The 27,069-nt window shown below is 36.6% G+C and overlaps 5 non-coding genes and 1 pseudogene across 5 annotated transcripts; all 6 read left to right on the forward strand.

Moving 5' to 3' along the window:
- The first annotated feature begins 1,001 nt into the window (after window positions 1-1,001).
- On the forward strand, window positions 1,002-2,996 carry LOC127012299 (small subunit ribosomal RNA). The gene has a single exon (XR_007765803.1). It is a non-coding gene; the product is annotated as a small subunit ribosomal RNA (ribosomal RNA).
- Window positions 2,997-4,199: 1,203 nt separating this feature from the next.
- Window positions 4,200-4,378, forward strand: LOC127012310 (5.8S ribosomal RNA). Its single transcript, XR_007765812.1, has one exon. It is a non-coding gene; the product is annotated as a 5.8S ribosomal RNA (ribosomal RNA).
- A 402-nt stretch (window positions 4,379-4,780) lies between these two features.
- Window positions 4,781-12,673, forward strand: LOC127012308 (large subunit ribosomal RNA; annotated as a pseudogene).
- Window positions 12,674-18,261: 5,588 nt separating this feature from the next.
- Window positions 18,262-20,256, forward strand: LOC127012300 (small subunit ribosomal RNA). The gene has a single exon (XR_007765804.1). It is a non-coding gene; the product is annotated as a small subunit ribosomal RNA (ribosomal RNA).
- Window positions 20,257-21,459: 1,203 nt separating this feature from the next.
- LOC127012311 (5.8S ribosomal RNA) lies at window positions 21,460-21,638 on the forward strand. Its single transcript, XR_007765813.1, has one exon. It is a non-coding gene; the product is annotated as a 5.8S ribosomal RNA (ribosomal RNA).
- A 402-nt stretch (window positions 21,639-22,040) lies between these two features.
- Window positions 22,041-26,011, forward strand: LOC127012306 (large subunit ribosomal RNA). The gene has a single exon (XR_007765810.1). It is a non-coding gene; the product is annotated as a large subunit ribosomal RNA (ribosomal RNA).
- The last annotated feature ends 1,058 nt before the right edge of the window (window positions 26,012-27,069 follow it).

Below are 27,069 nucleotides of genomic sequence, written 5' to 3' on the forward strand. Positions count from 1 at the left end.
ATATAATGAATATAAAAGTGCGTTGTCTTATTATATAAGAGAACACTATATGGGTGAGTGGCAAAGTAAATTGAATATACCCGAATGGGAGACAGCGTGTCCAAAAACTACTATAGGATGGTCAATGGGCCGGCCGTCTGCTATTGACATATGTCAGTAGAGAAGATATTATCCGTCAAATTTGTTTCTTTATTCATTTATTTGAATACGAGACTTGGCTCCGCGGTTAATATTTTAAGCCCAAAGATAATAACGTTGAAACAAAGGCCAAGTTTCTATTGTACATAGAATAACAAATTGTTTCCGAATTTTATCGTTAATTTTAGGAGGTAGGCTAACATGATTTATATTATATGTGTATTATTAAATAATATTAGTACATAAAAGTCTACCAAAGAAATATAAAAATGTAATTATGAATACATTTTCAATATTAATATCAACTTATATTGTTGATAATAAAAAATAGCTATTAAGAGAGTTATTTAAGAAATTATATAATATATAATAAAGAGTATATATATAAATAATATATAAGTATATATTATTTAAGAAATAAATATAGTAGTAATAATTATATATATACACTCGGTTCTATTTTATATATTACCAGAGACTTATATGGATATATATAGATAAATTTTAAATTTATCGTCAAAATACAAATGATTAACTCAATATCTTATATTGGTTAAACAAAAATTGTACATGTGTGGATACAATATATTATGTATGTCGAACAAAAATGATATTTTAGAATGAAATGTGCATATATAAAGAAAATATATGAAAAATAAATATTGTGTTTATAAAGAATATGATTCTTTTTGACATCAATAAAAACTTGTTATTATTAGTGGCGAAACAAGTATAAATTGGAAAACAAACGTATACGAATGCTATATAAAAATGGCCGTATTCGATAGAAATAAAATCTATAACAACATATATATTGCTAATTTTTATTCAAAAAATATGAATGAAATATGAATAAAAACATTATTCTGGTTGATCCTGCCAGTAGTTATATGCTTGTCTCAAAGATTAAGCCATGCATGTCTAAGTACACACGAATTAAAAGTGAAACCGCAAAAGGCTCATTATATCAGTTATGGTTCCTTAGATCGTTAACAGTTACTTGGATAACTGTGGTAATTCTAGAGCTAATACATGCAATTAAAACATGAACCTTATGGAACATGTGCTTTTATTAGGCTAAAACCAAGCGATCGCAAGATCGTTATATTGGTTGAACTCTAGATAACATGCAGATCGTATGGTCTTGTACCGACGACAGATCTTTCAAATGTCTGCCCTATCAACTTTTGATGGTAGTATCTAGGACTACCATGGTTGCAACGGGTAACGGGGAATCAGGGTTCGATTCCGGAGAGGGAGCCTGAGAAACGGCTACCACATCTAAGGAAGGCAGCAGGCGCGTAAATTACCCACTCCCAGCTCGGGGAGGTAGTGACGAAAAATAACAATACAGGACTCATATCCGAGGCCCTGTAATTGGAATGAGTACACTTTAAATCCTTTAACAAGGACCAATTGGAGGGCAAGTCTGGTGCCAGCAGCCGCGGTAATTCCAGCTCCAATAGCGTATATTAAAGTTGTTGCGGTTAAAACGTTCGTAGTTGAACTTGTGCTTCATACGGGTAGTACAACTTACAATTGTGGTTAGTACTATACCTTTATGTATGTAAGCGTATTACCGGTGGAGTTCTTACATGTGCTTAGATACTTGTATTTTTTCATATGTTCCTCCTATTTAAAAACCTGCATTAGTGCTCTTAAACGAGTGTTATTGTGGGCCGGTACAATTACTTTGAACAAATTAGAGTGCTTAAAGCAGGCTTCAAATGCCTGAATATTCTGTGCATGGGATAATGAAATAAGACCTCTGTTCTGCTTTCATTGGTTTTCAGATCAAGAGGTAATGATTAATAGAAGCAGTTTGGGGGCATTAGTATTACGACGCGAGAGGTGAAATTCTTGGACCGTCGTAAGACTAACTTAAGCGAAAGCATTTGCCAAAGATGTTTTCATTAATCAAGAACGAAAGTTAGAGGTTCGAAGGCGATCAGATACCGCCCTAGTTCTAACCATAAACGATGCCAGCTAGCAATTGGGTGTAGCTACTTTTATGGCTCTCTCAGTCGCTTCCCGGGAAACCAAAGCTTTTGGGCTCCGGGGGAAGTATGGTTGCAAAGCTGAAACTTAAAGGAATTGACGGAAGGGCACCACCAGGAGTGGAGCCTGCGGCTTAATTTGACTCAACACGGGAAAACTTACCAGGTCCGAACATAAGTGTGTAAGACAGATTGATAGCTCTTTCTCGAATCTATGGGTGGTGGTGCATGGCCGTTCTTAGTTCGTGGAGTGATTTGTCTGGTTAATTCCGATAACGAACGAGACTCAAATATATTAAATAGATATCTTCAGGATTATGGTGTTGAAGCTTATATAGCCTTCATTCATGGTGGCAGTAAAATGTTTATTGTGTTTGAATGTGTTTATATAAGTGGAGCCGTACCTGTTGGTTTGTCCCATTATAAGGACACTAGCTTCTTAAATGGACAAATTGCGTCTAGCAATAATGAGATTGAGCAATAACAGGTCTGTGATGCCCTTAGATGTCCTGGGCTGCACGCGCGCTACAATGAAAGTATCAACGTGTATTTCCTAGACCGAGAGGTCCGGGTAAACCGCTGAACCACTTTCATGCTTGGGATTGTGAACTGAAACTGTTCACATGAACTTGGAATTCCCAGTAAGTGTGAGTCATTAACTCGCATTGATTACGTCCCTGCCCTTTGTACACACCGCCCGTCGCTACTACCGATTGAATTATTTAGTGAGGTCTCCGGACGTGATCACTGTGACGCCTTGCGTGTTACGGTTGTTTCGCAAAAGTTGACCGAACTTGATTATTTAGAGGAAGTAAAAGTCGTAACAAGGTTTCCGTAGGTGAACCTGCGGAAGGATCATTAATGTTTTAATATCCTTACCGTTAATAAAATATTTGTTTATATTATAATAAATACATTATAGTATTACAAATAAAATATGAATTGCCAAAATGTATATGAGATCTATTATAGATCAAATGAAATTTCGAACAAGCAAATCGAAATAATGCAAATATTAAAATTATATATTGTATTTAATACATATGAGAGAAATTAATAAGCAGCCAAAGCAAACAAATAAAAATTCGAACAAGCAAATCGAATTATTAAAATAATAATATTAAATTATTATTGTATATCCTTACCGTTAATAAAATATTTGTTTATATTATAATAAATACATTATAATAATACAAATAAAATATGAATTGCCAAAATGTATATGAGATCTAATATAGATCAAATAAAATTTCGAACAAGCAAATCGAAATAATGCAAATATTAAAATTATATATTGTATTTAATACATATGAGAGAAATAATAAGCAGCCAAAGCAAACAAATAAAAATTCGAACAAGCAAATCGAATTATTAAAATAATAATATTAAATTATTATTGTATATCCTTACCGTTAATAAAATATTTGTTTATATTATAATAAATACATTATAGTAATACAAATAAAATATGAATTGCCAAAATGTATATGATCTAATATAGATCAAATGAAATTTCGAACAAGCAAATCGAAATAATGCAAATATTAAAATTATATATTGTATTTAATACATATGAGAGAAATAATAAGCAGCCAAAACAAACAAATAAAAATTCGAACAAGCAAATCGAATTATTAAAATAATAATATTAAATTATTATTGTATATAAACACAATTAAAATACTGTGTGTATATGGACCATAATATACACGCGTTGCGATATGTATTGTTCATCTCAGTTATGCGCATACATTGGATAATGCAACAACCTAAAATGTACAATGTTGTACCTGGTTTTATACAGGTTAATGTTTTATATAAATTTCAATTTATATCGCTAAAAAAGTATTAATATATATATATATATATTTATTTACAATAAATGCAATTTAAAAAGAAATACTTTGATATATATTGGTTATATAAAACTAAGACATTTCGCAGCATTCGTTTTAGGTATAAAAATAAATTTATTGAAGGAATTGATATATGCCAGTAAAATGGTGTATTTTTAATTTCTTTCAATAAAAACATATTTGACAAAATTAAGAAACCAATTTATAAAACTCTAAGCGGTGGATCACTCGGCTCATGGGTCGATGAAGAACGCAGCAAACTGTGCGTCATCGTGTGAACTGCAGGACACATGAACATCGACATTTTGAACGCATATCGCAGTCCATGCTGTTATGTACTTTAATTAATTTTATAGTGCTGCTTGGACTACATATGGTTGAGGGTTGTAAGACTATGCTAATTAAGTTGCTTATACAAATTTTATAATGAAATTTTATAAGCATATGGTATATTATTGGATAATAATAATTTAATTATTTTATTCATAATATTAAAAAATATATGAAAAACATTATCTCACATTAGTAAATAATTTGAATGTGAAAAACGAAGAGAAATATTTTCTTTTTCAATCAAATGATACTGAGAAATGTCTAGCATAAAAATTTATCTAGAATTGTCTCTTATTAATGATTAGAAAATAGAAAACCGTTGACAATATTATTGTTCTTCGTTGATTCGTTAAATCAAACAAATGCCATTTATATACAGATATTATTAATATAACGAATTTAATAAAATGTTTTATCATTATATATAAAGAATTAATTGCATATAAAAGTTATACACAACCTCAACTCATATGGGACTACCCCCTGAATTTAAGCATATTAATTAGGGGAGGAAAAGAAACTAACAAGGATTTTCTTAGTAGCGGCGAGCGAAAAGAAATCAGTTCAGCACTAAGTCACTTTGTCTATATGGCAAATGTGAGATGCAGTGTATGGAGCGTCAATATTCTAGTATGAGAAATTAACGATTTAAGTCCTTCTTAAATGAGGCCATTTACCCATAGAGGGTGCCAGGCCCGTATAACGTTAATGATTACTAGATGATGTTTCCAAAGAGTCGTGTTGCTTGATAGTGCAGCACTAAGTGGGTGGTAAACTCCATCTAAAACTAAATATAACCATGAGACCGATAGTAAACAAGTACCGTGAGGGAAAGTTGAAAAGAACTCTGAATAGAGAGTTAAACAGTACGTGAAACTGCTTAGAGGTTAAGCCCGATGAACCTGAATATCCGTTATGGAAAATTCATCATTAGAATTGTAATATTTAAACAATATTATGATAATAGTGTGCATTTTTTCCATATAAGGACATTGTAATCTATTAGCATACCAAATTTATCATAAAATATAACTTATAGTTTATTCAAATTAATTTGCTTGCATTTTAACACAGAATAAATGTTATTAATTTGATAAAGTGCTGATAGATTTATATGAATACAGTGCGTTAATTTTTCGGAATTATATAATGGCATAATTATCATTGATTTTTGTGTTTATTATATGCACTTGTAGGATTAACAATGCGAAAGATTCAGGATACCTTCGGGACCCGTCTTGAAACACGGACCAAGGAGTCTAACATATGTGCAAGTTATTGGGATATAAACCTAATAGCGTAATTAACTTGACTAATAATGGGATTAGTTTTTTAACTATTTATAGCTAATTAACACAATCCCGGGGCGTTCTATATAGTTATGTATAATGATATTTATATTATTTATGCCTCTAACTGGAACGTACCTTGAGCATATATGCTGTGACCCGAAAGATGGTGAACTATACTTGATCAGGTTGAAGTCAGGGGAAACCCTGATGGAAGACCGAAACAGTTCTGACGTGCAAATCGATTGTCAGAATTGAGTATAGGGGCGAAAGACCAATCGAACCATCTAGTAGCTGGTTCCTTCCGAAGTTTCCCTCAGGATAGCTGGTGCATTTTAATATTATATAAAATAATCTTATCTGGTAAAGCGAATGATTAGAGGCCTTAGGGTCGAAACGATCTTAACCTATTCTCAAACTTTAAATGGGTAAGAACCTTAACTTTCTTGATATGAAGTTCAAGGTTATGATATAATGTGCCCAGTGGGCCACTTTTGGTAAGCAGAACTGGCGCTGTGGGATGAACCAAACGTAATGTTACGGTGCCCAAATTAACAACTCATGCAGATACCATGAAAGGCGTTGGTTGCTTAAAACAGCAGGACGGTGATCATGGAAGTCGAAATCCGCTAAGGAGTGTGTAACAACTCACCTGCCGAAGCAACTAGCCCTTAAAATGGATGGCGCTTAAGTTGTATACCTATACATTACCGCTAAAGTAGATGATTTATATTACTTGTAATATAAATTTTGAAACTTTAGTGAGTAGGAAGGTACAATGGTATGCGTAGAAGTGTTTGGCGTAAGCCTGCATGGAGCTGCCATTGGTACAGATCTTGGTGGTAGTAGCAAATAATCGAATGAGACCTTGGAGGACTGAAGTGGAGAAGGGTTTCGTGTGAACAGTGGTTGATCACGAGTTAGTCGGTCCTAAGTTCAAGGCGAAAGCCGAAAATTTTCAAGTAAAATACAAATGCCAAACAAATATATATATTATATAAAATCTAGCTAAATTAATATACTTGAATAATTTTGAACGAAAGGGAATACGGTTCCAATTCCGTAACCTGTTGAGTATCCGTTTGTTATTAAATATGGGCCTCGTGCTCATCCTGGCAACAGGAACGACCATAAAGAAGCCGTCGAGAGATATCGGAAGAGTTTTCTTTTCTGTTTTATAGCCGTACTACCATGGAAGTCTTTCGCAGAGAGATATGGTAGATGGGCTAGAAGAGCATGACATATACTGTTGTGTCGATATTTTCTCCTCGGACCTTGAAAATTTATGGTGGGGACACGCAAACTTCTCAACAGGCCGTACCAATATCCGCAGCTGGTCTCCAAGGTGAAGAGTCTCTAGTCGATAGAATAATGTAGGTAAGGGAAGTCGGCAAATTAGATCCGTAACTTCGGGATAAGGATTGGCTCTGAAGATTGAGATAGTCGGGCTTGATTGGGAAACAATAACATGGTTTATGTGCTCGTTCTGGGTAAATAGAGTTTCTAGCATTTATGTTAGTTACTTGTTCCCCGGATAGTTTAGTTACGTAGCCAATTGTGGAACTTTCTTGCTAAAATTTTTAAGAATACTAATTGGGTTAAACCAATTAGTTCTTATTAATTATAACGATTATCAATTAACAATCAATTCAGAACTGGCACGGACTTGGGGAATCCGACTGTCTAATTAAAACAAAGCATTGTGATGGCCCTAGCGGGTGTTGACACAATGTGATTTCTGCCCAGTGCTCTGAATGTCAAAGTGAAGAAATTCAAGTAAGCGCGGGTCAACGGCGGGAGTAACTATGACTCTCTTAAGGTAGCCAAATGCCTCGTCATCTAATTAGTGACGCGCATGAATGGATTAACGAGATTCCTACTGTCCCTATCTACTTCGCTGCCGCTCTCAAGTGCGCACCTATGCGTGCCACCGATGCCTTGGTTTTGACCACAAAGTCAGCGAGTGTCGGTACGCTAGAGAAAACCAGGTCTGCCGCCAGTGCGGACAGAACGACCACGTCGCGGCGAAGTGCAAAAATGCGGTGGACTGCCGTAACTGCCGCCATAAAGGGCTACCCTCGGGGCACTATATGCTCTCGGGTGGATGCCCGATATATAGCGCTGTGCTAGCCAGGGTGCAAGCTAGACATTAACATGTTCAGCTTCATCCAAGCGAATTGTGGTCGAGGCCGTTGCGCTGTCATCGAGCTTGCAAAGCGGATGAGAGATGCTGGCCACCTGTTCGCACTCATTCAGGAGCCCTATGTGGACGCAGGCAAGCGTCTCACTGGACTCCCTGGAGGCATGAGAATCTTCGCTGACAAAAGGAAGAAAGCTGCCATCATCGTGGACGACCCGTCTGCCATCTGCATGCCCATCGAGACATTGACGACGGATTATGGAGTGTGCGTGAGTGTCACAGGAAAATACGGCACCATTTTTCTGTCCTCCGTATACTGCCAGTACTCAGCTGCCCTGCAGCCCTACACTGACTACCTGGATACGGTTCTGCTGCTAGCCAGCAGGACACCGACAATCCTCGGACTTGATGCGAATGCGGTTTCCCCGATGTGGTTCAGCAAAACTCCAGCTAACTCTGGAGACCGTCTGAATCGCGAACGGGGACAGCACATGGACGAGTGGATCATCGCAAGCGGTGTCTGTGTGCTTAATACGGCCAGCCAGGTGTTCACGTTCGATAATCACCGCTCCAGAAGTGATATCGACGTGACCTTCACCAACGAAGCAGCGCGTGTGTGGGCAATATACGAATGGAGAGTTGACTTCTGGGAGCTGAGTGACCACAACATCATCACTGTTGAGGTTACTCCAGATCCAAGCAGTACTGTTGAGAGCCTAGCTCCGGTACCGCAATGGAGGCTCTCCAATGCAAGTTGGCGAAGATTCAGAGTAGAACTAAGGGATGTAGCTGAATGTCTCGAGGAACTGGAGGAATCGCCGTTGGATGATCATGTGTCAGCCCTTCGCTCCATCGTACACGAAGTGTGCGACAGGGTAATAGGGCGCAGGATACCTGCAGCAAGGGGAAACGTAATATGGTGGAATCCTGAACTGAGTACCAAGCGCCAAGAGGTCAGGAGACTGAGGCGCAGGCTGCAGGCAGCTCGTCGGAGTGGCACCGGCGATGTTGAGCGACTTGCCGCTGGATTAAGGCTTGCCTCAGGCCAGTATAAGAAGCTTATCCTGATGACAAAGGAACAAAACTGGCGGGACTTCGTGGGACGGCACAAGGATGATCCATGGGGGCACGCCTACCGAATATGCCGAGGCCGGAAAAAGACAACCGATCTTGGATGTCTTAGGTCGAACGGCGCGCTACTTACGACATGGCACGACTGCGCAGATATACTCCTCCGCAACTTCTTCCCTGTTGCGGAATCCACAGTGCGTGAGGGTATAACTCCTGCTGCTCCACCGACCCTCGAAGCCTTCGAGGTGGCAACCAGCGTCGCGAAGCTGAGAAGCCGGCGATCGCCGGGAATGGACGGCATCACGGGTGGGATCGTCAAGGAGGTATGGCGTGCTATCCCTCAGCACCTGACGAAGTTGTACTCTCGATGCCTCTCGGAAGGATATTTTCCTGCCGAGTGGAAACACCCGAGAGTGATACCGCTGGTAAAGGGGCCAGATAAGGACAGGAGCGATCCTGCCTCTTATCGTGGCATATGCCTTTTGCCAGTGTTCGGAAAGGTGCTGGAAGGGATCATGGTGAATCGACTGAAGGATGTGCTACCGGATGGCTGCAGATGGCAATTTGGATTTCGGCCTGGACGCTGCGTTGAGGATGCGTGGATGCACGCTAAAAACACCGTTTCCACCAGCCGCGAGAGGAGGGTGCTGGGAATCTTTGTTGATTTCAAGGGTGCCTTCGACAATGTTGAGTGGAACGCGGTGCTGGATCGGCTTATCGACGTCGGCTGTCGAGAGATAGACTTGTGGAAAAGTTATTTCTCCGGTCGAAGTGCCAGTATCATCAGCAGTTACGAAGCGGCCACAGTGTCGGTTACACGGGGCTGCCCGCAAGGGTCCGTCAGTGGTCCATTTATTTGGAACCTACTGATGGATGTGCTGCTTCAGCGCCTGGAGCCACATTGTGCTCTGAGCGCGTTTGCAGATGACTTGCTACTTTTCGTCGATGGGAATTCCCGTGCCGATCTGGAGCGAAAGGGTGAGCAGTTGATGGACATCGTGGGAGCCTGGGGAGCTGAGGTTGGAGTGAGTGTGTCAACCAGCAAGACGGCAATCATGTTGCTGAAAGGGAATCTTTCAGACACTAGGAGACCGACGGTACGGTTTGCTGGAGCAAGCCTGCCATACGTCACCAAATGCCGGTACCTTGGCATCTTAGTCGGCGAGCGGATGAGCTTTCTCCCGCATATCTCTGCTCTCAGAGATCGGCTGGCTGGAGTTGCCGGAGGGCTAGCACGGGTGCTCCGAGTCGATTGGGGGCTCAGCTCCCGTGCTAAGAGGACGATATACAGCGGACTCATGGTCCCCTGTGCACTCTTCGGTGCCTCGGTCTGGTACAAGGCGGCGAGCAAGGGCAAGTCCTTAAGACTCCTCACCTCGTGCCAGAGGACCATCCTATTAGGATGCCTACCGGTATGCCGCACAGTGTCCACGGTGGCACTGCAGGTGCTTGCTGGTGCTCCTCCAATGGATTTAGATGCTCACAGGATGGCAGTGAAGTTTAAGCTCAGAAAGCACGTTCCCCTGGACGAGAGCGACTGGCTCTATGGACAGGACTTGTCTGTGTTGGACTGGAAATCCAAGATGGCTCTGCTAGACGAATGTCTGCTAAATGAGTGGCAACTCAGATGGGACCAAGCGGCTCACGGTTTTGTGACTCGCCAGTTTTTCCCAGAGGCAGCGTTCGTCTACAAGAGGAAGGACTTTGTCTTCACCTTAAGAGCCGGATTCTTGCTGACAGGACACGGGTCGTTCAACGCTTTCCTCCATGGTAGAACCCTCAGCACCACAACCGCATGCTCATGTGGAGAGGAGAGTGAGGACTGGCTTCACGTACTATGTGAGTGCCGCCTCTATAGCGATTTGCGTGACTTGGATGCCCTTGGCATTGTTCGAGTCCAAGAACGATGGAACGTCGCAGGAGTAGTCGAGACCCCAGAACGGATGCGTCTCCTAGGAGCTTTTGCTGATGCTGCCTTCTCGAGGCGTAGGATGGAAGCGACGAGGGATGAACCGCAGGCGCCGGGACAATAGTCCCAAAACCCCCTTGCCGTGTGGCAACGGCGAAGAATACTGCCACAGCTTGTCATTGCTTGTCGTAGGAGGCGACTAATATGACATGGTTGCCCCATCCGAGCTTGTCGGAGCTGAAGGGGTGAGGCCCACCGAGCCTGAAATTTCGGTGCCACGGGTTGAGTGGTTCTCCAAGGCTACTCATTGAGGTCGGCCCCCTAGTGGGAGTTTCGTGGTGGCTGTGGTTGACACCTATATCGCGGGTAGAGTCCCCGGGCTCGACGTGGATGTTGCGTTAATACAACTCGGGTGCTGCGACCCAAAGAACAGTAGAGATTTTAGATAGATCTCGCCCCTATGCAAGGGGGAGTGCTTGCCCGACAAGCAAGTACTTAAATTGCTACTGGGGTGGTTGCTATGTACATAGCTATAGCTTCTAGTCCAGGGCGTTGGTTTGGCGCTTAACCCAGACCCTTGCATTATATACTCCCTTGTGGGTATATTAGAATGCCGTGGCTGTAATCCCTTCAGTGCGGAACACGTCACGTTAAATAAGTTCGGAGGGATCCGAGACACACCTGTCCCTATCTACTATCTAGCGAAACCACAGCCAAGGGAACGGGCTTGGAATAATTAGCGGGGAAAGAAGACCCTTTTGAGCTTGACTCTAATCTGGCAGTGTAAGGAGACATAAGAGGTGTAGAATAAGTGGGAGATATTAGACCTCGGTTTGGTATCGCCAATGAAATACCACTACTCTTATTGTTTCCTTACTTACTTGATTAAATGGAACGTGTATCATTTCCTAGCCATTATACGGATATATTTATTATATCTTATGGTATTGGGTTTTGATGCAAGCTTCTTGATCAAAGTATCACGAGTTTGTTATATAATCGCAAACAAATTCTTTAATAAAACGGTGCATTTATGTATTTTTGATTTGAAAATTTGGTATAACTCCAATTACTCAGGTATGATCCAATTCAAGGACATTGCCAGGTAGGGAGTTTGACTGGGGCGGTACATCTCTCAAATAATAACGGAGGTGTCCCAAGGCCAGCTCAGTGCGGACAGAAACCACACATAGAGCAAAAGGGCAAATGCTGACTTGATCTCGGTGTTCAGTACACACAGGGACAGCAAAAGCTCGGCCTATCGATCCTTTTGGTTTAAAGAGTTTTTAACAAGAGGTGTCAGAAAAGTTACCATAGGGATAACTGGCTTGTGGCGGCCAAGCGTTCATAGCGACGTCGCTTTTTGATCCTTCGATGTCGGCTCTTCCTATCATTGTGAAGCAAAATTCACCAAGCGTTGGATTGTTCACCCATGCAAGGGAACGTGAGCTGGGTTTAGACCGTCGTGAGACAGGTTAGTTTTACCCTACTAATGACAAAACGTTGTTGCGACAGCATTCCTGCGTAGTACGAGAGGAACCGCAGGTACGGACCAATGGCACAATACTTGTTCGAGCGAACAGTGGTATGACGCTACGTCCGTTGGATTATGCCTGAACGCCTCTAAGGTCGTATCCGTGCTGGACTGCAATGATAAATAAGGGGCAATTTGCATTGTATGGCTTCTAAACCATTTAAAGTTTATAATTTACTTTTTAAACGACAATGGATGTGATGCCAATGTAATTTGTAACATAGTAAATTGGGAGGATCTTTGATCACCTGATGCCGCGCTAGTTACATATAAAAGCATTATTTAATACAATGACAAAGCCTAGAATCAATTGTAAACGACTTTTGTAACAGGCAAGGTGTTGTAAGTGGTTGAGCAGCTGCCATACTGCGATCCACTGAAGCTTATCCTTTGCTTGATGATTCGATAATAAAATTGCATAATTTATTTGTTGTGTTGAACTTCTTATATAAAGTTCAACCAACAATCTATTTGTATGCATTGATTGTTTGCTTGGCTTTGTGGCGAATTTTTAATCCTTTATATATTACATTCCTAAGGTCTAGATTTTCAAGTAAGAGACCAATTTGATTAACATATCAATATAAGTACAACTCGACCATCTAATAATAACAATATGAATCGTCATCTTATTAGTGACGCGAAGATTGGCAAACATATAATATAAAAATATTCCTAAGGTCTAGATTTTCAAGTAAGAGACCAATTTGATTAACATATCAATATAAGTACAACTCGACCATCTAATAATAACAATATGAATCGTCATCTTATTAGTGACGCGAAGATTGGCAAACATATAATATAAAAATATTCCTAAGGTCTAGATTTTCAAGTAAGAGACCAATTTGATTAACATATCAATATAAGTACAACTCGACCATCTAATAATAATATGAATCGTCATCTTATTAGTGACGCGAAGATTGGCAAACATATAATATAAAAATATTCCTAAGGTCTAGATTTTCAAGTAAGAGACCAATTTGATTAACATATCAATATAAGTACAACTCGACCATCTAATAATAATATGAATCGTCATCTTATTAGTGACGCGAAGATTGGCAAACATATAATATAAAAATATTCCTAAGGTCTAGATTTTCAAGTAAGAGACCAATTTGATTAACATATCAATATAAGTACAACTCGACCATCTAATAATAACAATATGAATCGTCATCTTTTTAGTGACGCGAAGATTGGCAAACATATAATATAAAAATATTCCTAAGGTCTAGAATCTTAAGCAATAGACCAATTCAACTAAGAGTTGACATATAAAAATATGTTCCTTTTAATGTTAGCAAAATTTTATCGTCACATACTGTTAGTGACGCGAACGTTTTTTTCTCCATGTTTATATGAATGTTTATTCAAAGGTAGAAAGGCAGGATCGTTATTTTATAAGTGAAGCGATAAAAAAATATTATGCAATAGGACATCTATTTATAAATATTTTTAAGTCTTAGAAATTCAAGTAAAGAGATTCAAGAAATTCATTCAACTTAGAGCGCACATATAATTAAAACTATTCCTGAGGTTTAGAAACCAAATTAAATAAAGAGGACATATAAACGTATGTGGTATTTTGATGGTAGTAAAAATGTATCGCGATATTATTAGTGACGCGACCAATTTTTATACTCTTTGCTCCATGTGCAAATATATCTAGTGTTTAGATAGTCAATTAAAAATGACAATTTTAACTAAAAGACTTAAAAAAGTGTTTGTCAAACTTATAATTTTGTCAATACTATATAAAACGCCAATCATATCCTTATAAAAGTAAATACGGTATATGGTTATAAATACAAAACCATATATAAATAAAAAAATGAAATCGTATGTATATGGCTTATAGGTATAATACCTATAAGGCATAATAATGTATAATATTAGCAAATATACATATAAAAGTGCATAAATTGTATAGATATGGCATAAAGAAGGCATTTATGAGAATAGCTAGTAGAATTTGCCCATACACTACTAGCGAAATGAGATATTTATACCTAGTGAGGGCGGCACTAGTACTATAAATTGTGGCAAAATAAATCTTATGCAAATGCATAGGATTTTGTCAATACCGTACAAAAAACTAAGTAAAACGTATGGATATTGAAAAATAAATGGATTATATTCATAAAATACGAATATTTCTTGCATTCTCTTGTTATACGAGAGAATATCATACGGAGCGGGCAGCCCCTAGTATAGTAAGCAGTCGAATGGGAGACAGCGTGTCCAAAAACACCTATAGGGAGGTGGTCGTTGGCGGACCTCTCCTCGTATTGGTCAAACTTATGATTTTGTCAATACTATATAAAACGCCAATCATATCCATATAAAAGTGAATACAGTATATGGATATGAATAAAAAACCATACATAAATAAAAAAAAATATGTATAAAAAATTATACATATATTTATATTAAGCAATCGTATGGATGTGGCTTATAGGTATAATACCTATAAGGCATAATAATGTATAATATAGCAAATATACATATAAAAGTGCATGAATTGTATAGATATGGCATATAAGTGACATATTTATGAGAATAGCTAGTAGAATTTGCCCATACACTACTAGCGAAATGAGATATTTATACCTAGTGAGGGCGGCACTAGTACTATAAATTGTGGCAAAATAAATCTTATGCAAATGCATAGGATTTTGTCAATACCGTACAAAAAACTAAGTAAAACGTATGGATATTGAAAAATAAATGGATTATATTCATAAAATACGAATATTTCTTGCATTCTCTTGTTATATGAGAGAATATCATACGGAGCGGGTAGCCCCTAGTATAGTAAGCAGTCGAATGGGAGACAGCGTGTCCAAAAACACCTATAGGGAGGTGGTCGTTGGCGGACCTCTCCTCGTATTGGTCAAACTTATGATTTTGTCAATACTATATAAAACGCCAATCATATCCATATAAAAGTGAATACAGTATATGGATATGAATAAAAAACCATACATAAATAAAAAAAAATATGTATAAAAAATTATACATATATTTATATTAAGCAATCGTATGGATGTGGCTTATAGGTATAATACCTATAAGGCATAATAATGTATAATATAGCAAATATACATATAAAAGTGCATGAATTGTATAGATATGGCATATAAGTGACATATTTATGAGAATAGCTAGTAGAATTTGCCCATACACTACTAGCGAAATGAGATATTTATACCTAGTGAGGGCGGCACTAGTACTATAAATTGTGGCAAAATAAATCTTATGCAAATGCATAGGATTTTGTCAATACCGTACAAAAAACTAAGTAAAACGTATGGATATTGAAAAATAAATGGATTATATTCATAAAATACGAATATTTCTTGCATTCTCTTGTTATATGAGAGAATATCATACGGAGCGGGTAGCCCCTAGTATAGTAAGCAGTCGAATGGGAGACAGCGTGTCCAAAAACACCTATAGGGAGGTGGTCGTTGGCGGACCTCTCCTCGTATTGGTCAAACTTATGATTTTGTCAATACTATATAAAACGCCAATCATATCCATATAAAATTGAATACAGTATATGGATATGAATAAAAAACCATACAAAAATAAAAAAAAAATATGTATAAAAAATTATACATATATTTATATTAAGCAATCGTATGGATGTGGCTTATAGGTATAATACCTATAAGGCATAATAATGTATAATATAGCAAATATACATATAAAAGTGCATGAATTGTATAGATATGGCATATAAGTGACATATTTATGAGAATAGCTAGTAGAATTTCCCCATACACTACTAGCGAAATGAGATATTTATACCTAGTGAGGGCGGCACTAGTACTATAAATTGTGGCAAAATAAATCTTATGCAAATGCATAGGATTTTGTCAATACCGTACAAAAAACTAAGTAAAACGTATGGATATTGAAAAATAAATGGATTATATTCATAAAATACGAATATTTCTTGCATTCTCTTGTTATATGAGAGAATATCATACGGAGCGGGTAGCCCCTAGTATAGTAAGCAGTCGAATGGGAGACAGCGTGTCCAAAAACACCTATAGGGAGGTGGTCGTTGGCGGACCTCTCCTCGTATTGGTCAAACTTATGATTTTGTCAATACTATATAAAACGCCAATCATATCCATATAAAAGTGAATACAGTATATGGATATGAATAAAAAACCATACATAAATAAAAAAAAAATATGTATAAAAAATTATACATATATTTATATTAAGCAATCGTATGGATGTGGCTTATAGGTATAATACCTATAAGGCATAATAATGTATAATATAGCAAATATACATATAAAAGTGCATGAATTGTATAGATATGGCATATAAGTGACATATTTATGAGAATAGCTAGTAGAATTTGCCCATACACTACTAGCGAAATGAGATATTTATACCTAGTGAGGGCGGCACTAGTACTATAAATTGTGGCAAAATAAATCTTATGCAAATGCATAGGATTTTGTCAATACCATACATAAACCGTATGGATATTGAGAAGTTAATAGATTACATCTATAATATGAGAAGTATTTTAGTATTCTTATTAAATAAGAGAATACTATAAGGGTGAGTGGCAAAGAGAATTGAATATACCCGAATGGGAGACAGCGTGTCCAAAAACTACTATAGGTGGTGTGGCAAATATGAGGAAGGCAATATATCCATATAATGAAAATAAAAGTGCGTTTTCTTATTATATAAGAGAACACTATATGGGTGAGTGGCAAAGTAAACTGAATATACCCGAATGGGAGACAGCGTGTCCAAAAACTACTATAGGTGGTGTGGCAAATATGAGGAAGGCAATATATCCATATAATGAAAATAAAAGTGCGTTTTCTTATTATATAAGAGAACACTATATGGGTGAGTGGCAAAGTAAATTGAATATACCCGAATGGGAGACAGCGTGTCCAAAAACTACTATAGGTGGTGTGGCAAATATGAGGAAGGCAATATATCCATATAATGAATATAAAAGTGCGTTGTCTTATTATATAAGAGAACACTATATGGGTGAGTGGCAAAGTAAATTGAATATACCCGAATGGGAGACAGCGTGTCCAAAAACTACTATAGGATGGTCAATGGGCCGGCCGTCTGCTATTGACATATGTCAGTAGAGAAGATATTATCCGTCAAATTTGTTTCTTTATTCATTTATTTGAATACGAGACTTGGCTCCGCGGTTAATATTTTAAGCCCAAAGATAATAACGTTGAAACAAAGGCCAAGTTTCTATTGTACATAGAATAACAAATTGTTTCCGAATTTTATCGTTAATTTTAGGAGGTAGGCTAACATGATTTATATTATATGTGTATTATTAAATAATAATAGTACATAAAAGTCTACCAAAGAAATATAAAAATGTAATTATGAATACATTTTCAATATTAATATCAACTTATATTGTTGATAATAAAAAATAGCTATTAAGAGAGTTATTTAAGAAATTATATAATATATAATAAAGAGTATATATATAAATAATATATAAGTATATATTATTTAAGAAATAAATATAGTAGTAATAATTATATATATACACTCGGTTCTATTTTATATATTACCAGAGACTTATATGGATATATATAGATAAATTTTAAATTTATCGTCAAAATACAAATGATTAACTCAATATCTTATATTGGTTAAACAAAAATTGTACATGTGTGGATACAATATATTATGTATGTCGAACAAAAATGATATTTTAGAATGAAATGTGCATATATAAAGAAAATATATGAAAAATAAATATTGTGTTTATAAAGAATATGATTCTTTTTGACATCAATAAAAACTTGTTATTATTAGTGGCGAAACAAGTATAAATTGGAAAACAAACGTATACGAATGCTATATAAAAATGGCCGTATTCGATAGAAATAAAATCTATAACAACATATATATTGCTAATTTCTATTCAAAAAATATGAATGAAATATGAATAAAAACATTATTCTGGTTGATCCTGCCAGTAGTTATATGCTTGTCTCAAAGATTAAGCCATGCATGTCTAAGTACACACGAATTAAAAGTGAAACCGCAAAAGGCTCATTATATCAGTTATGGTTCCTTAGATCGTTAACAGTTACTTGGATAACTGTGGTAATTCTAGAGCTAATACATGCAATTAAAACATGAACCTTATGGAACATGTGCTTTTATTAGGCTAAAACCAAGCGATCGCAAGATCGTTATATTGGTTGAACTCTAGATAACATGCAGATCGTATGGTCTTGTACCGACGACAGATCTTTCAAATGTCTGCCCTATCAACTTTTGATGGTAGTATCTAGGACTACCATGGTTGCAACGGGTAACGGGGAATCAGGGTTCGATTCCGGAGAGGGAGCCTGAGAAACGGCTACCACATCTAAGGAAGGCAGCAGGCGCGTAAATTACCCACTCCCAGCTCGGGGAGGTAGTGACGAAAAATAACAATACAGGACTCATATCCGAGGCCCTGTAATTGGAATGAGTACACTTTAAATCCTTTAACAAGGACCAATTGGAGGGCAAGTCTGGTGCCAGCAGCCGCGGTAATTCCAGCTCCAATAGCGTATATTAAAGTTGTTGCGGTTAAAACGTTCGTAGTTGAACTTGTGCTTCATACGGGTAGTACAACTTACAATTGTGGTTAGTACTATACCTTTATGTATGTAAGCGTATTACCGGTGGAGTTCTTACATGTGCTTAGATACTTGTATTTTTTCATATGTTCCTCCTATTTAAAAACCTGCATTAGTGCTCTTAAACGAGTGTTATTGTGGGCCGGTACAATTACTTTGAACAAATTAGAGTGCTTAAAGCAGGCTTCAAATGCCTGAATATTCTGTGCATGGGATAATGAAATAAGACCTCTGTTCTGCTTTCATTGGTTTTCAGATCAAGAGGTAATGATTAATAGAAGCAGTTTGGGGGCATTAGTATTACGACGCGAGAGGTGAAATTCTTGGACCGTCGTAAGACTAACTTAAGCGAAAGCATTTGCCAAAGATGTTTTCATTAATCAAGAACGAAAGTTAGAGGTTCGAAGGCGATCAGATACCGCCCTAGTTCTAACCATAAACGATGCCAGCTAGCAATTGGGTGTAGCTACTTTTATGGCTCTCTCAGTCGCTTCCCGGGAAACCAAAGCTTTTGGGCTCCGGGGGAAGTATGGTTGCAAAGCTGAAACTTAAAGGAATTGACGGAAGGGCACCACCAGGAGTGGAGCCTGCGGCTTAATTTGACTCAACACGGGAAAACTTACCAGGTCCGAACATAAGTGTGTAAGACAGATTGATAGCTCTTTCTCGAATCTATGGGTGGTGGTGCATGGCCGTTCTTAGTTCGTGGAGTGATTTGTCTGGTTAATTCCGATAACGAACGAGACTCAAATATATTAAATAGATATCTTCAGGATTATGGTGTTGAAGCTTATATAGCCTTCATTCATGGTGGCAGTAAAATGTTTATTGTGTTTGAATGTGTTTATATAAGTGGAGCCGTACCTGTTGGTTTGTCCCATTATAAGGACACTAGCTTCTTAAATGGACAAATTGCGTCTAGCAATAATGAGATTGAGCAATAACAGGTCTGTGATGCCCTTAGATGTCCTGGGCTGCACGCGCGCTACAATGAAAGTATCAACGTGTATTTCCTAGACCGAGAGGTCCGGGTAAACCGCTGAACCACTTTCATGCTTGGGATTGTGAACTGAAACTGTTCACATGAACTTGGAATTCCCAGTAAGTGTGAGTCATTAACTCGCATTGATTACGTCCCTGCCCTTTGTACACACCGCCCGTCGCTACTACCGATTGAATTATTTAGTGAGGTCTCCGGACGTGATCACTGTGACGCCTTGCGTGTTACGGTTGTTTCGCAAAAGTTGACCGAACTTGATTATTTAGAGGAAGTAAAAGTCGTAACAAGGTTTCCGTAGGTGAACCTGCGGAAGGATCATTAATGTTTTAATATCCTTACCGTTAATAAAATATTTGTTTATATTATAATAAATACATTATAGTATTACAAATAAAATATGAATTGCCAAAATGTATATGAGATCTATTATAGATCAAATGAAATTTCGAACAAGCAAATCGAAATAATGCAAATATTAAAATTATATATTGTATTTAATACATATGAGAGAAATTAATAAGCAGCCAAAGCAAACAAATAAAAATTCGAACAAGCAAATCGAATTATTAAAATAATAATATTAAATTATTATTGTATATCCTTACCGTTAATAAAATATTTGTTTATATTATAATAAATACATTATAATAATACAAATAAAATATGAATTGCCAAAATGTATATGAGATCTAATATAGATCAAATAAAATTTCGAACAAGCAAATCGAAATAATGCAAATATTAAAATTATATATTGTATTTAATACATATGAGAGAAATAATAAGCAGCCAAAGCAAACAAATAAAAATTCGAACAAGCAAATCGAATTATTAAAATAATAATATTAAATTATTATTGTATATCCTTACCGTTAATAAAATATTTGTTTATATTATAATAAATACATTATAGTAATACAAATAAAATATGAATTGCCAAAATGTATATGATCTAATATAGATCAAATGAAATTTCGAACAAGCAAATCGAAATAATGCAAATATTAAAATTATATATTGTATTTAATACATATGAGAGAAATAATAAGCAGCCAAAACAAACAAATAAAAATTCGAACAAGCAAATCGAATTATTAAAATAATAATATTAAATTATTATTGTATATAAACACAATTAAAATACTGTGTGTATATGGACCATAATATACACGCGTTGCGATATGTATTGTTCATCTCAGTTATGCGCATACATTGGATAATGCAACAACCTAAAATGTACAATGTTGTACCTGGTTTTATACAGGTTAATGTTTTATATAAATTTCAATTTATATCGCTAAAAAAGTATTAATATATATATATATATATTTATTTACAATAAATGCAATTTAAAAAGAAATACTTTGATATATATTGGTTATATAAAACTAAGACATTTCGCAGCATTCGTTTTAGGTATAAAAATAAATTTATTGAAGGAATTGATATATGCCAGTAAAATGGTGTATTTTTAATTTCTTTCAATAAAAACATATTTGACAAAATTAAGAAACCAATTTATAAAACTCTAAGCGGTGGATCACTCGGCTCATGGGTCGATGAAGAACGCAGCAAACTGTGCGTCATCGTGTGAACTGCAGGACACATGAACATCGACATTTTGAACGCATATCGCAGTCCATGCTGTTATGTACTTTAATTAATTTTATAGTGCTGCTTGGACTACATATGGTTGAGGGTTGTAAGACTATGCTAATTAAGTTGCTTATACAAATTTTATAATGAAATTTTATAAGCATATGGTATATTATTGGATAATAATAATTTAATTATTTTATTCATAATATTAAAAAATATATGAAAAACATTATCTCACATTAGTAAATAATTTGAATGTGAAAAACGAAGAGAAATATTTTCTTTTTCAATCAAATGATACTGAGAAATGTCTAGCATAAAAATTTATCTAGAATTGTCTCTTATTAATGATTAGAAAATAGAAAACCGTTGACAATATTATTGTTCTTCGTTGATTCGTTAAATCAAACAAATGCCATTTATATACAGATATTATTAATATAACGAATTTAATAAAATGTTTTATCATTATATATAAAGAATTAATTGCATATAAAAGTTATACACAACCTCAACTCATATGGGACTACCCCCTGAATTTAAGCATATTAATTAGGGGAGGAAAAGAAACTAACAAGGATTTTCTTAGTAGCGGCGAGCGAAAAGAAATCAGTTCAGCACTAAGTCACTTTGTCTATATGGCAAATGTGAGATGCAGTGTATGGAGCGTCAATATTCTAGTATGAGAAATTAACGATTTAAGTCCTTCTTAAATGAGGCCATTTACCCATAGAGGGTGCCAGGCCCGTATAACGTTAATGATTACTAGATGATGTTTCCAAAGAGTCGTGTTGCTTGATAGTGCAGCACTAAGTGGGTGGTAAACTCCATCTAAAACTAAATATAACCATGAGACCGATAGTAAACAAGTACCGTGAGGGAAAGTTGAAAAGAACTCTGAATAGAGAGTTAAACAGTACGTGAAACTGCTTAGAGGTTAAGCCCGATGAACCTGAATATCCGTTATGGAAAATTCATCATTAGAATTGTAATATTTAAACAATATTATGATAATAGTGTGCATTTTTTCCATATAAGGACATTGTAATCTATTAGCATACCAAATTTATCATAAAATATAACTTATAGTTTATTCAAATTAATTTGCTTGCATTTTAACACAGAATAAATGTTATTAATTTGATAAAGTGCTGATAGATTTATATGAATACAGTGCGTTAATTTTTCGGAATTATATAATGGCATAATTATCATTGATTTTTGTGTTTATTATATGCACTTGTAGGATTAACAATGCGAAAGATTCAGGATACCTTCGGGACCCGTCTTGAAACACGGACCAAGGAGTCTAACATATGTGCAAGTTATTGGGATATAAACCTAATAGCGTAATTAACTTGACTAATAATGGGATTAGTTTTTTAACTATTTATAGCTAATTAACACAATCCCGGGGCGTTCTATATAGTTATGTATAATGATATTTATATTATTTATGCCTCTAACTGGAACGTACCTTGAGCATATATGCTGTGACCCGAAAGATGGTGAACTATACTTGATCAGGTTGAAGTCAGGGGAAACCCTGATGGAAGACCGAAACAGTTCTGACGTGCAAATCGATTGTCAGAATTGAGTATAGGGGCGAAAGACCAATCGAACCATCTAGTAGCTGGTTCCTTCCGAAGTTTCCCTCAGGATAGCTGGTGCATTTTAATATTATATAAAATAATCTTATCTGGTAAAGCGAATGATTAGAGGCCTTAGGGTCGAAACGATCTTAACCTATTCTCAAACTTTAAATGGGTAAGAACCTTAACTTTCTTGATATGAAGTTCAAGGTTATGATATAATGTGCCCAGTGGGCCACTTTTGGTAAGCAGAACTGGCGCTGTGGGATGAACCAAACGTAATGTTACGGTGCCCAAATTAACAACTCATGCAGATACCATGAAAGGCGTTGGTTGCTTAAAACAGCAGGACGGTGATCATGGAAGTCGAAATCCGCTAAGGAGTGTGTAACAACTCACCTGCCGAAGCAACTAGCCCTTAAAATGGATGGCGCTTAAGTTGTATACCTATACATTACCGCTAAAGTAGATGATTTATATTACTTGTAATATAAATTTTGAAACTTTAGTGAGTAGGAAGGTACAATGGTATGCGTAGAAGTGTTTGGCGTAAGCCTGCATGGAGCTGCCATTGGTACAGATCTTGGTGGTAGTAGCAAATAATCGAATGAGACCTTGGAGGACTGAAGTGGAGAAGGGTTTCGTGTGAACAGTGGTTGATCACGAGTTAGTCGGTCCTAAGTTCAAGGCGAAAGCCGAAAATTTTCAAGTAAAATACAAATGCCAAACAAATATATATATTATATAAAATCTAGCTAAATTAATATACTTGAATAATTTTGAACGAAAGGGAATACGGTTCCAATTCCGTAACCTGTTGAGTATCCGTTTGTTATTAAATATGGGCCTCGTGCTCATCCTGGCAACAGGAACGACCATAAAGAAGCCGTCGAGAGATATCGGAAGAGTTTTCTTTTCTGTTTTATAGCCGTACTACCATGGAAGTCTTTCGCAGAGAGATATGGTAGATGGGCTAGAAGAGCATGACATATACTGTTGTGTCGATATTTTCTCCTCGGACCTTGAAAATTTATGGTGGGGACACGCAAACTTCTCAACAGGCCGTACCAATATCCGCAGCTGGTCTCCAAGGTGAAGAGTCTCTAGTCGATAGAATAATGTAGGTAAGGGAAGTCGGCAAATTAGATCCGTAACTTCGGGATAAGGATTGGCTCTGAAGATTGAGATAGTCGGGCTTGATTGGGAAACAATAACATGGTTTATGTGCTCGTTCTGGGTAAATAGAGTTTCTAGCATTTATGTTAGTTACTTGTTCCCCGGATAGTTTAGTTACGTAGCCAATTGTGGAACTTTCTTGCTAAAATTTTTAAGAATACTAATTGGGTTAAACCAATTAGTTCTTATTAATTATAACGATTATCAATTAACAATCAATTCAGAACTGGCACGGACTTGGGGAATCCGACTGTCTAATTAAAACAAAGCATTGTGATGGCCCTAGCGGGTGTTGACACAATGTGATTTCTGCCCAGTGCTCTGAATGTCAAAGTGAAGAAATTCAAGTAAGCGCGGGTCAACGGCGGGAGTAACTATGACTCTCTTAAGGTAGCCAAATGCCTCGTCATCTAATTAGTGACGCGCATGAATGGATTAACGAGATTCCTACTGTCCCTATCTACTATCTAGCGAAACCACAGCCAAGGGAACGGGCTTGGAATAATTAGCGGGGAAAGAAGACCCTTTTGAGCTTGACTCTAATCTGGCAGTGTAAGGAGACATAAGAGGTGTAGAATAAGTGGGAGATATTAGACCTCGGTTTGGTATCGCCAATGAAATACCACTACTCTTATTGTTTCCTTACTTACTTGATTAAATGGAACGTGTATCATTTCCTAGCCATTATACGGATATATTTATTATATCTTATGGTATTGGGTTTTGATGCAAGCTTCTTGATCAAAGTATCACGAGTTTGTTATATAATCGCAAACAAATTCTTTAATAAAACGGTGCATTTATGTATTTTTGATTTGAAAATTTGGTATAACTCCAATTACTCAGGTATGATCCAATTCAAGGACATTGCCAGGTAGGGAGTTTGACTGGGGCGGTACATCTCTCAAATAATAACGGAGGTGTCCCAAGGCCAGCTCAGTGCGGACAGAAACCACACATAGAGCAAAAGGGCAAATGCTGACTTGATCTCGGTGTTCAGTACACACAGGGACAGCAAAAGCTCGGCCTATCGATCCTTTTGGTTTAAAGAGTTTTTAACAAGAGGTGTCAGAAAAGTTACCATAGGGATAACTGGCTTGTGGCGGCCAAGCGTTCATAGCGACGTCGCTTTTTGATCCTTCGATGTCGGCTCTTCCTATCATTGTGAAGCAAAATTCACCAAGCGTTGGATTGTTCACCCATGCAAGGGAACGTGAGCTGGGTTTAGACCGTCGTGAGACAGGTTAGTTTTACCCTACTAATGACAAAACGTTGTTGCGACAGCATTCCTGCGTAGTACGAGAGGAACCGCAGGTACGGACCAATGGCACAATACTTGTTCGAGCGAACAGTGGTATGACGCTACGTCCGTTGGATTATGCCTGAACGCCTCTAAGGTCGTATCCGTGCTGGACTGCAATGATAAATAAGGGGCAATTTGCATTGTATGGCTTCTAAACCATTTAAAGTTTATAATTTACTTTTTAAACGACAATGGATGTGATGCCAATGTAATTTGTAACATAGTAAATTGGGAGGATCTTTGATCACCTGATGCCGCGCTAGTTACATATAAAAGCATTATTTAATACAATGACAAAGCCTAGAATCAATTGTAAACGACTTTTGTAACAGGCAAGGTGTTGTAAGTGGTTGAGCAGCTGCCATACTGCGATCCACTGAAGCTTATCCTTTGCTTGATGATTCGATAATAAAATTGCATAATTTATTTGTTGTGTTGAACTTCTTATATAAAGTTCAACCAACAATCTATTTGTATGCATTGATTGTTTGCTTGGCTTTGTGGCGAATTTTTAATCCTTTATATATTACATTCCTAAGGTCTAGATTTTCAAGTAAGAGACCAATTTGATTAACATATCAATATAAGTACAACTCGACCATCTAATAATAACAATATGAATCGTCATCTTATTAGTGACGCGAAGATTGGCAAACATATAATATAAAAATATTCCTAAGGTCTAGATTTTCAAGTAAGAGACCAATTTGATTAACATATCAATATAAGTACAACTCGACCATCTAATAATAACAATATGAATCGTCATCTTATTAGTGACGCGAAGATTGGCAAACATATAATATAAAAATATTCCTAAGGTCTAGATTTTCAAGTAAGAGACCAATTTGATTAACATATCAATATAAGTACAACTCGACCATCTAATAATAACAATATGAATCGTCATCTTATTAGTGACGCGAAGATTGGCAAACATATAATATAAAAATATTCCTAAGGTCTAGATTTTCAAGTAAGAGACCAATTTGATTAACATATCAATATAAGTACAACTCGACCATCTAATAATAATATGAATCGTCATCTTATTAGTGACGCGAAGATTGGCAAACATATAATATAAAAATATTCCTAAGGTCTAGATTTTCAAGTAAGAGACCAATTTGATTAACATATCAATATAAGTACAACTCGACCATCTAATAATAATATGAATCGTCATCTTATTAGTGACGCGAAGATTGGCAAACATATAATATAAAAATATTCCTAAGGTCTAGATTTTCAAGTAAGAGACCAATTTGATTAACATATCAATATAAGTACAACTCGACCATCTAATAATAACAATATGAATCGTCATCTTTTTAGTGACGCGAAGATTGGCAAACATATAATATAAAAATATTCCTAAGGTCTAGAATCTTAAGCAATAGACCAATTCAACTAAGAGTTGACATATAAAAATATGTTCCTTTTAATGTTAGCAAAATTTTATCG

The sequence above is a fragment of the Drosophila biarmipes genome, unplaced genomic scaffold, assembly GCF_025231255.1.
Source record: "Drosophila biarmipes strain raj3 unplaced genomic scaffold, RU_DBia_V1.1 ptg000046l, whole genome shotgun sequence".
Taxonomy (NCBI): Eukaryota; Metazoa; Arthropoda; class Insecta; order Diptera; family Drosophilidae; genus Drosophila; species Drosophila biarmipes.